This window comes from Schistocerca serialis, chromosome 2, assembly GCF_023864345.2.
Source record: "Schistocerca serialis cubense isolate TAMUIC-IGC-003099 chromosome 2, iqSchSeri2.2, whole genome shotgun sequence".
In the NCBI taxonomy this organism is placed as follows: domain Eukaryota; kingdom Metazoa; phylum Arthropoda; class Insecta; order Orthoptera; family Acrididae; genus Schistocerca; species Schistocerca serialis.
The window spans coordinates 293,457,707-293,470,190 of NC_064639.1; positions in this window are offsets into that span (position 1 = coordinate 293,457,707).

Below are 12,484 nucleotides of genomic sequence, written 5' to 3' on the forward strand. Positions count from 1 at the left end.
ACCAATAGAATTAATTATTGGCCACCATTAACGGCCATAAAATGTCATTTAATATTTTCACAGCTAGCGTCGGTCGTAAACGCATGAGACAGGCCTAATATGAACATCTTAGTAACTTTAAGGCATTTGCAATATTTATCGTAATTTGAAGACTTTCAGTTCAGTGATTCAAATAGGCCGCTTCATGGCGATTGAGTACCGCTTCAAGGCAATACTTTGAAATAAAAGAATAATAAATAACTTATGTTCCCTTACAAAGAAAAACAATTTTTCGCCACGCGACAAACGCCAATAATAATATTTTCTCATGCCTGAGATTGTCAAAGGTACTCTGAGAGGATAAGCTTTTCGATAGAGAACGTAAACATTTTACATGTAACCTTTCAAGGAGCCTCAAGTCACGCGTTCGTAGCAAGGCTGTGCCCCGTTATTTAAAGCAAAAGTTATTTCAATTAAAGAATAAGAGCAGTATATTTTCCACCATTTATAACTGGAATTCTATCATTCAATACAGTATTTTTCAGTATAATTGTCCCCCTTTAGGATGGATACCATAAAGACCAGTACGTTTCAGGCACCAGTACATTGGCGCCCAACGTGGGGCTAGTCTCATTTATATTGTTTTCCATAAAATTAGATTTAATACATTGAATCACGTTGCCGTGGGACTCGTAATACTGTTGTCAAAATTTCAATACTTATATGTAGTGTAACAATTTATTTGTTCTTTTTTTATATACATTAAAATTGAACAGCCCATGAAATGTGAGGGAATCACTATAGATGCCCAGAGCAACAGAAGCAAGAAAATAAATAATTTGTGGAATACAAGGTAAGACATGGAAGTTCGACGTCGAAACCTAGACCTGGGGCGACACTTGGGATACAGGTGACTATTATTGAACTATATGAACTAAAATGGTCGTAATTTCCGAACGGTTTGCATTAGGAAATTGAGACTGCACGGTTCGCCACGGGACATGATGGGAATTAGTATGGTTTGGCTTAGCGAGGAAGACCACTTTCATATGGATGGGTTTATCAATAAGCAGAATTTGTGCATTCGAGGTCTGAGAAGGCGCATTTCACGATCGAAAAGTCTCTTCACCCTGGTGTGCAATGTCCAGTCACAGAATAATCGGCACTATATTCCTTGATGGCACGTTGACTACCGAACGGTCCGTGGAGGTTATGGAAGACGATTTAATCCCCATTATCCAAAGTGACCCTGATTTCGACAAGACGCAGTTCATGCCAGACGGAGGTTGAGCACATCGAAACACAAGAGTGTGTTTGGTGCGCTGGAGAAGCACTTTGTAGACCACATCCTGGATGTGGGGTACGCAGAGGCCACTGACTTGGGCTTCGATTGGATACCATATTCTTCGGATCTGACACATACGACTCCTTTTTGTGGGGCTACATTAAAGACAAGGTGTACAGCTATAACCCCTAAATCGTTTCTGACCTGAAAACAGCTATTCACGAGATCATCGGTGGCATCGATATTTCGACACTTCAGTGGATCATGCGTCACATCATCGCCAATGATTGCAGGCATATCGAACATGTGATAACCTAAATCCGAATATCTGTAGTGTCGTTTACACGTTGAATAAAGCATGTGCACGCCATAGTTTGTAACTAATTTAGGGATTTTTCATGTCGTTCAATAATTGTCAGCCTGTATCTTTTTAATACTAAAGGTGAAAGGACACGACTGCACAGACTCTCAAGCTTCAGAATATTAAGCAGTAGGTTCCTGGGACATGCAAAAAGCTAACCTTCGTAGTAAAGGCTGAAGTTAAGTAATTTTTGCTGTATCTGTACAAACAGCCGTGCGGAACAAGTCATGTCTTTACTGCTACAGAAGTGTTAAAGTTTCACAGTTAGATAATGTTATGGTACAAAAGCGAGTTATTTCAGTGGAGAACTGTATAATCAGATATGGAGTATCGTTGAGTTTTAAGATTATTTCAATAATTACTTGAACATTATAGTGTTTGTTTGTTAGGTTATAGCGGGTTGTGTTACTGTATGATACTGCGTGTTTCCATGTGTGTAGTGTCATTGTGTGTTTTTGTCTTTTATGGGAGGAATTACTATTGTTTTAAACATGGGTTGATCCCGTAGAATAAATAATGCAAAAATGTTCAAATGTGTGTGAAATCTTTATGGGACTTAACTGCTAAGGTCATCAGTCCCTAAACTTACACACTACTTAACATAAGGACAGACACACACACACACACCCATGCCCGAGGGAGGACTCGAACCACCGCCATGACCAGCCGCACAGTCCAAGACTGCAGCGCCCCGGACCGCTCGGCTAATCCCGCGCGGCAGAATAATGCAGAAGCATATGCTACATCTGAGATCGGGATGACCGAAGACGTTCAAGAACTTCTATTTACCGAACTTGATGAGGAGTTCAAAATTTGGAACCAAAATTCACGAGAAGAGAGGTGCTGGAATAGCAGACAGGGACCTGTTCAGCTGACGCCCAAAGCAAAACAGAGCCGGTATGTAGCTACAGCTGATGTGCTGTAGCTGCTGACGCCTGCAAACAACTTTCTTTCGTTATTTCTAGTTAACCTTGACCTAGAGGAACGTCAAAGGGAGGAAACGGGAAAGAGTAGAGAGGTTGGAAAGGAGGAAAGGGAAAGAGTAAAGGAGATTCAGAGAGACCACAGGGAAACAGAGAGAAACACTTTGTTGGTAAGTTCAGTAAAATCTTATATGATCATGATAAAGCTGTTATTCCTCACCTTAAGAAAGGAATGAATAGCTCGCGTGATCAAGTTGCGGGATTGGTTAGTCATAATAAGGATACACCAAAAAAGGTGGAAGACCTTGACTCGAACATGTCTAAACTTGACAGTGCACAGCAGGCACTGGGCAGTCAAGCCAAGACACTAACTGTCAATGTAAATGGGATGTGTAACAGGATCGAGAGTAAGGTAGAAGAGGAGGTAACAGTTGCTATACATAGATTAAATATCGACGTGGAACGAGAAAGTCAGGACTGGAACACGCAATTACAGCCGGATTAAAGAGAAGTGCATCAGTGCATTTCAGCTCTGGAGAGAAACGGCTAGCAAAAAGAACAGAATAGTTTATCGAATGTTGGCTGTCGGTAAAGCAACGAACCGATAAATATGGTAAGTATTCAACAATATGTCATGAGAATGCAGGCGACTACAGTCCGTGCAGTTTAGGAGGTGTTGGTGTCACGGAAGTTGGTGTGGTACCAACTGTTACGCAAGTAAAACACGAAGAAATGCCCGTGCGGTGTAACGCTCAGCTTTTTCCGATTGAGAAAGAGCGCCTGGTCCCCGGCACGAATACGCCCGGCGGACTTGTGTCGAGGTCCGGTGAACCGGCCAGTCTGTGGATGGTTTTTAGGCATTCTTCCATCTGCCTCGGCGAATGCGGGCTGGTTCCCCTTATTCCGGCTCAGCTACACTATGTCGGTGATTGCTGCGCAAACTCTGTCTCCACGTACGCGTACACCATAATTACTCTACCACGCAAACATTTGGGGTAACATTCTTCTCGTATGAGACGCTCCCGAAGGAGATGGTGAGAGGGGGGGTGGTCACTGCGGGAACCAATGAGGGCTATGGCGGAAAAAGCCTCTCCGTCCCGGTTTAACTACACAGTGCAACTACTCCATGGAGGGTTACCAAAACATGGTTGATAATTATGGGTCTGAATTAAATACAAATCTACAGGGAACAGCGGTCAGGGTTACTGAGTCGAGATATCTCGACAATAACCAGAAACATGAACGAACTAAGCTTCTAAATAAATATGCCCGAGTACATTCAGATGTACCTGGCATCATTAAAGGGCACGTGTACGTTAAGCAAGTAAGGCCACACCAAGCTTTTTGTCATGCCACGTACTGTGTTTTGGTCAAAAAGAGAATCCGTACCGAAAGAGATGCAAAGGATGCTCAGCTGGCAAATAATCGAGTCATCGTTGTTAACCTAAAGTAGGCCGCTGCTGGCGGTAGCTAAGCCAGATGGCAGTGTACGCCTCGTTCCTGTCGCGGATGATATTAACAAAATCATTATTCCGGTAACAACTCGCCGGAAACTAGTACAGAAATTTCTTATCTCTTCGTACCTGAAAGCTTGGTACTTCCAGGTCTTACTGTCGGAGGCCACACTGAATTACACGGCGTTTATATTTGCCAGCCGTAGCTACCGTTTTAGAGTGCTACCGTTTGGGCTCAACGTGAGCGTGGAAGTTTTCATTGCTGCTTTGGACGTCATATTGGGTCCAGATTTATTACATAAAGAAACGCTCTACGTAGAAGACATGGAAAGAGCTCGAACTGTTGCCGCGTGTCCAACGGAATTCTGCCGAGGCTGGAGTTACGGCGAACTTTAGAAAACCGAAGTTCGGCCGAGCTAAAAAAAGTTTCTAGGTACCATTATTTCATCTATCGGGATAACGTCCGCCCCAAGTTAAAAGCAATACAAGAGCTTCCATATTCTTGGAAAAAAGGGACAAATAAGAACGACAACGGTTGACGGCCTTTCTTCGTTTCTTGGCATGGCATAATTCTTCCAGCGTTCTGTGGTAGCACAATTATTCAGTAATGAAGCAATGCTATGACTGCTATGAAAAAACAAATAATCGAGTTTTTGTCGGAGGAGGGTAAGAAAGCTTTTGATGAGATTAGAGGTGCTCTAGTCAGCTAGATTTTACACCATCCCGACATGTCCAAAGATTTTTACCTGGCAACGGATGCTTAATTTTGTGAATTTGGAGTATGTCTGTTCCGACTCGGTGAAACTACGGAACACACTGAAGTGAAAGTGGTAGGCTTTGCAAGCCGAGTATTAATGGGATGCGGAAGTGCATATTCTGCAATAGAGTTTGAAGCTTTGGCCGTAGTTTGGGCTCTTAAAAAGGACCACTATAATGTGTATGGGAAACATGTAGAAGTTCTCTGCAATCACCAAGGCTCAGCTGTTTGCTCTTGGGCAAGCTATTACGCACCAGATTAATGAGAACCATCACTTTGAAATTAAGCACGTGAAGGGAAGTGGTAATGTGGTAGCAGACGCAATGTTTCTCTTAGCCAAAGGCGTCCTCTCATTCACGGAACTGGTGGAACAACCTGCGGAATACAAGATTCTGCTAATCAAAGAGCAAACTGCCGGCAGGTCTGCATGAGAATGTACAGAGATAGAAATCCTGCAAGACGTGAATCAGTTCTAGAAGAAAATAAAAGCTTCACTGGAAACAAACTCCACAAGCGAGCTAAATAAATGCTATAAGACTGACTCTTGTTTCACCGATATCAGTCAGAGTCTGAACAATGGTGTGTGTGTGTGTGTGTGTGTGTGTGTTTGTGTGTGTGCCATCAAGTGCCACTGACAATGTAATATGGTACACTCACTATTTTTGGGGCTTCTTTGGGATTAAAAATTGTACAAGTAGGATAGCGACATAATGCTGTTATCCGAATTTGCAGAGGCGTGTAATAAAACTGATACGCACCTGCTTATTCTGCCAAAAGCGGAAACTTATGAATTGCAGTAGTCGTAACGAACTGCAATCCATAATTACAATGGATTCCCTCTAGTTAACATCTATCGATCTAACAGGTCCCTTACCAACAGCCAGGGGTGTAGTTTAGTTTCTGGTGGCAGAGTACGATATATTTTCGCAGTACTTGAAGATGTATGCTACCAGGAAGTCAAAATCAAGTACAATATGTAAGTAGGCTGTTTAGGTTTTTTTGTTGGTAACGCCACCTCTGTATGAAAGTCACTGGCTGTACTGTGTGCAGTCTGTGGCTGCTTTGCATTGTTGTAATACTCGCCATTGTAGTGTTAGGCAGCTGGATGTGGACAGCGCGTAGCGTTGCGCAGTTGGAGGTGAGCCGCCAGCAGTGGTGGATGTGGGGAGAGAGGTGGCGGAGTTTTGAAATTTGTCATGAACTGCTATATTTATATATGATGATATCAAGGTAAATACATTGTTCGTTCTCTATTAATATCTTTCATTTGCTAACTATCCCTATCAGTAGTTAGTGCCTTCCATAGTTTGAATCATTTATTTAGCTGGCAGTAGTGGCACTCCTGTATTGCAGTAGCTTGAGCAGCGAAGATTTTTGTGAGGTAAGTGATTTGTGAAAGGTATAGTTTAATGTTAGTCAGGGCCATTCTTTTGTAGGGAATTTTGAAAGTCAGATTGCGTTGCGCTAACAAAATATTGTGTGTCAGTTTAAGGACAGTCATTTGTATAATTCTTCAAAGGGGACGTTTCATATGTCGACCCTTAGCCGAGGATACCTCACTGGAATCTTCTGATTTTTTGTTGTAGTTTGTGTAATTAGTGTAGCTACTGTTTATTGCTAGCGCGTAATTGTAGAGAGAATCTCCTTTGTAGTTGCAGTCTTTCATTGTTGTACAGTAAAACAGTTGTGGCATGCATGTAGATTTGCACCAAGTATTTCGCAGCTGCAATTAACTAGATATTATTTTCAGTGCTATGTTAATGTGTTATCTTATTTTTGATCTTCAAATTGTGTTTTTTTGTGTTGTCGTGTGAAATACTGTGACAATAATGGCGTGTGAAAAACGTAATACTAGGCTCCAAAGTAATCTGAGAAATAACAGTGAAAATGAAAGCAGTGTGTTAGCGCCACCGAGTAATGAATTAACTGATGTTCAAAGTAGTAATTTGGTAATTGTGCATAGGGAAATGGAGCGGGCTGCAAACAATGGTGTAGACAGTGAAACAGGTAGTGAACAGGGAAGCATTATCGATCGATCGGTCAGCAACAGCTCGCCTCAGGAATCCGAAATGACAGGACACAATTTCGCAAATACTGTAGATTCAGGTTTTGGGTCATGACCGTTTCCTCAAATGAGTCAAGACACATTTTCCGCTTGTCAGAATGTGAATGTTGCCGGTGCAACTTCACTGCCGAAAAGCACTGAGGAACATGTTTCAGACACCAGTGCATTGTTATTACAATTAATGCAGCAAATGGGACAAAAGCTTGAAAAGTTAGACACAATGGAACAACACCAGAGACAAACACAGCAACAGTTAGACACAGTGGAACAAAATCTCAAAAGGTTAGACACAATGGAACAAAATCAGGGACAAACACAGCAACAGCTTCAAAAGTTATACTCATTGGAACAAACTCTTGAACAAACGCGTGAAGATTTAACTACTGAGTTACATCACATTGAATCGAAATGTCAAAAAGTCTGTAATGACGTAAAAACTCAAATTTGTGAGCATTTTGAACCTATTTTCTCGCGGCATGAAAATGCATTACAGAATCACGAAGCAGGCATAATTGAACTGCAAATTATTGTTCATGAAAATCATGAGACCTTGCAAACTAAATTTGACTCAGTTGCATCTACCGATTCGGTTACGCAACTTGCAAAAACTCAGGAAAACTTTAAGGACACAGTGGATACTCTGAAACTTGGTTCAGAAAAACACACTGAGGAAATAAGTACACTATCGGAGAAAGTAGCCGAACTTTTGGATCAGTTCACTAATTTATCTACGAAGGTAGATGATAATCTGATTGACGCAAGACCGGTAGTCTTTAATGACACAGAAGAGTACGAACAAATTAGGAAATTCAAACAAAATCAGAATCAAATTAATACACAACACCAAAGAGAAATCCGGGAAGTACAAGATCAGCTGACACAGGTAATACATGAATTACGTATTTCAGAGGACACTCGCGCTCCAACACAGGAAGAGGGACTTAGAAATACGGAAAAGCCGCAAAATAATAACACAGGGCATTTCGGAAGTTATGAAAGAAATTGGCAATGTGCACCGAATTTTGAGATGGAACGGCCGACACGACCTAACAATGACCGATATGCGACTCGCCGACATGATGATTTTGACTATAAGCTGTTCATTACTACACATAAATTCAAAACATTTAAGAATTCTGGCAACGACATTCATCCACAAGTGTGGCTCCATCAATTCTCTCATTGTTTTCCTCCCAACTGGTCATTGCAGCACAGATTAGAATTAATGTGTGGCTACTTAGAGAATGAACCAGCTGTAAGAATGCGATCGGTAATTCACGATTGCCACAGTGAAGGAGAGTTTTACCATGCCTTCCTCTCAGCATATTGGTCTCAAGCCACACAAGACCGAGTAAAACATAGCATCATAATGATAAACGTTTCGAACAATCTCAATTTTCCAGTCTTGTGAAATATTTTGAAGACATGTTGCACAAGAATCAGTACCTGACAAACCCATACAGCCCCTCAGAACTCATCCGCATTTGCTTAATCAAATTGCCTGAACATTTACGACATATCATTTTGGCAGGACGTTGCAAAGACGACATTGAAGCTTTTCAGGGACTCTTACAAGAATTAGAAATTGACACAGACAGTCACCGGATGCGAAAACAGGAAAACAATCACTACAGGTCACATACATCACAATTCCGTGATGGCAGAAACAATAACTGGACACGAAAAGGCTATTCTTACAACGCAAATCGTGACCAAAACAGACTCCACCCATATGACAACCGCTGGCAGAGTAATAATAGTTACAGAGAAAGATCGCATTTCCGTAGTAATGACTATCACAGAGACAATCAGAGAAACAGACAATATGGGAACCAAAACAATTATTATCAAGGGAGGCAGAATAACTTCAGACGCAACAGTTCGGCGCAGAGTTACGATTCAGGGAGAAATTCTCCACCACATGACCGACAAACAAGAAACTATGTAAACCACTGACAAAACGACAGACGTGAATTTCATCAGAACTGGCGGGAATCTAACAGAGCTGGGCCCTCTCGGCAAGGCGAATTTGTAGAAGTTAGGTCTCCTAATCCCAATAACAACGCGCGCCAACAAAGAGACAGACAATGACTCGCGCCGCAGGCACCCACGTGCGCCGGCTGGCTCAGAGGAAAATAACATAGACGCTAACCTTGAGAAAAATTCCAGTATTCTTTACCGACGTATACCGCATGACAATTCCGTTCAAGTTGAACCTCTGCGTACTAGGAAGAGTAAAGGTTTACACTACATTTCACATGTAAAACCGTTTATTGAAAGATAATCTGCTTTTTACCTTTGTCATTGCCATAAAACTTTTCACTTTACATTACTAGTATGCTTGTCAGACTTAGAATCTGTTAACATGCAACAATGTTTGAAGTTAAATATCCAGTCAAGAACCAAGAGAACTTATTGAAACAGAAATGACGAATGCATTGTTATAGTGAACATACGTAACAGTGTTATTGTGTGTGTACATTCTTGCTTGTTAGTTGCACGATTATGGAACGACTATAAGGCTTACCTACTTAGAACATTTACCAGTACTGCTAATGAGATTTTCATGTAACATTTTGGTTTACTTGAAAAGACATTCTTTATTTCAAGTACCTTTTGTGGGATTAAATATGAGTTAGCACTTGGTTTCTTTGACAGCTACACAATTATATCACGACGCTACTAATGTGTGACACAATTTACATTGTTGCTTTTGTGCTGTATCTGCTTTATATCTGCACAGTTTTTTTGAATTCTTCTGCAAAGTAAAATATGTTTTAGTAGTAACTTTTGTGGTATAGCTACATGAGTCTGCCTTTTCCGTAGCACAACAATACGTTACAGCACAGTACTTTCTTCATCATGGCAATAAGCGTAATAACTAAGATATCTATACGCAAGGCATTTCACTTTTGTTTATCATGAGGTAAGTACATTGACTTCTGCAGAACTTAGCTTTCGGAGGACAATAACTACGGCACTTCCACAGAGATTATCTTACAGCAAAAGGCACATTTAGCGCTACAGTACACGTATTTGAGTCATTAATTTTGTACTTAAAACATTTATTTTTAAAGATTTTTGAATTACAAAGAAAGTTTTCAGTGATACATTTCATACCATTGCTGTAATCTGTAACACCTGAGGGTATAATTACATTAATCCTCAGGGGGGTACATGCTTACTTTGTGTACCATGTGTGTGGCAACCACAAGGAACCCTAGCTAATATGGTATTTGCTTATACAACTTTACACATCAGTACCATATTTCTCTAACACACAAATTACACAGCTATCTGATCATTTAACTGAGAGATAAACATGTTTTTTACTACGTCAGTGACACATGTTTATGTAATTACACCGTTGGATACCTTCACACTTACGAAATTGTACTTTGTCTGTACTGTGTGAACTCTTCATATTTTTTCGGAACCATTGTGATACTATGAGAGCTTTGAATGATGTATTTGGTATGGATTCATCATTTTTAAAGTACGTTTGAGGCAGATGACACTTTTGACATGAGCAGAGAATTTTTTTAATTATTGGAGGAAGCTACGACGATTTTGAGATTTGACTGAGGTGTTATGATGTTATTTTTACGACGACGATGTGTATTATGCTGCTGAGGTATGTTTATGATTAATAGGCTGAGGCTATATGAGTTATTTGATTATGCTTCATATTTATAATGACGAAATATTGACGAGTGTTGATGGATACGTATATGTGTAATAAGGTAAGGAGTAATGAATAGTGGGTAGGGACTCTTGACTTGTGAAACAGGATGTTGGAAACCAAGAATCGTACTTTAAGAGTTATGAAATGTGTGTAAATGCGTGAATGTATCACAATGACGGCGAAAATTTTTTTGGACGCTTATATTTATAGGATTTTGTTTCTACAGATTTGCAACGCTAATTCTTGACCTGTGAAATATTTTTATGTGAGACTGTCACTGTAGCGGAAACTGCTGTTGTAAATATTTCCGTAAGAAAGTTAAGTGACCACCTGCACGTAATGCGTCGCGGGCACCCACCTGGGCGACAGCCGCCCGAAAAAAAAAAAAAAAAGCCATTAGCCTTTCAGCGGCACAGGTAGAAAAAAAAAGGGGAGGCCATTGTCCGTGCTACTGACATTTCCTTGTTGAAAGCATACTGTGGAGCTCGTAATTTATGATATTCACTGAAATGCCTAATAAAATGACAAGAAATATTTTTACATCTGCACACCTGATTATGACAAGCGTCTTTCTATGAGAGTTGAGAGAATTTCTACTAACTTATGATATGTCACATGACTACTGAATGATATTTTTATGCTTTGCTTTTCATAGTTGCTTATTTCATTTGATATCTGGTTTCCAGCTGTGTTGCAGCATTGCTTTTATAAAATGAAATGCATTTGCTAATGTGAACACTTTCTGCCAACAGATCTATTAAATAATTATTTTATGATCCACATTCTTTAAAAAAGGAGCACTTGGAAAGGAAAGAACCATAAGAAGGAACTAGTAACAGTAACTGGATACATAATATTCTTTTCAAGTACATGGTAATATTTCTTTTACAATAAGTTGTTGTGGTGCACCACTTTAATTACATAGACATTAAGATGTGAATATACATTTCCCTTATCTGCATTGTTATCTTTAGTGTACTATTTTTTCTGCTTGAGCTATGTCATGTTTAGATATAAGCTGTTGTTGGTTGCCAGGCATAGTGCTACTGAATTTGACTTTGTGTTACTCTGCTAAGCCAATTTTACTACTCATTTATTTTTCTTGTTGCTGCACATTGGCTAATATTAGTTGTAATGTTGCATTGCTTGGTAATTTAGATTTACTGTAGCTTGCTTTGCAATTTTCCATTTTTTTGGTCATTGTTGTTTGTGTTACTTATTTTGTGCTGCTGCATTGCCTCGTTCCTTAGTTTAGCATCTGAGCTCAGTAGATTTACGTTAGCTTAAGAGGGGGTAGCCTATAAGAGAATGAGTTGCGATGAATTTGAAGAAATGCACTGAGAGGCTATACGAGAAAAGTACGGGAAGGAGGTATAGATAGGACCTTTTGGGAATAATGATGAATGAAGGGAGATCTCCAAGAAGCAAAAAAAGTTTTGTTCACAAAACACTGCAGTAAAGCAAACCCTGTCCTTTCCTTGTATTATTCCGCAATATATGTTTGTGTACCCTTGGGTATTTATGTTTTTCCTGTATTTATATGTTTATCTGATAAGACTTATGTTGTAGAATTTTTCTAATACTAAGCTACATTCACTATGATGAGGAATACTGTTATCCTCAAACATAATTTGCATTTATAATATGTTATTTTCTTTGTAAAGATGTTTAGACATTATTTATTCTGTTTTGTTTTAATGCTCATGTTTGAGGTTGATGTTTCAAAAGTTATTCTGATCTTTTATATATTTACTTATGTCATAATTCCTGTAACATTGATGTATATGTCTATTTCTATTCTTTTGTAAAGCCTGTTTTACTGCAAATGTTATCTGTATTGTTATGTTCTTTAATGATGTATTCTGTACCTTTGTTATTGTATTCTCATGTTATTAAATTGTAATTGTCACCAGTTCATGATATTATTAACTTGTTAGTTACAATTCACCGCACACGTTTCTGTTAGTCATAGTAT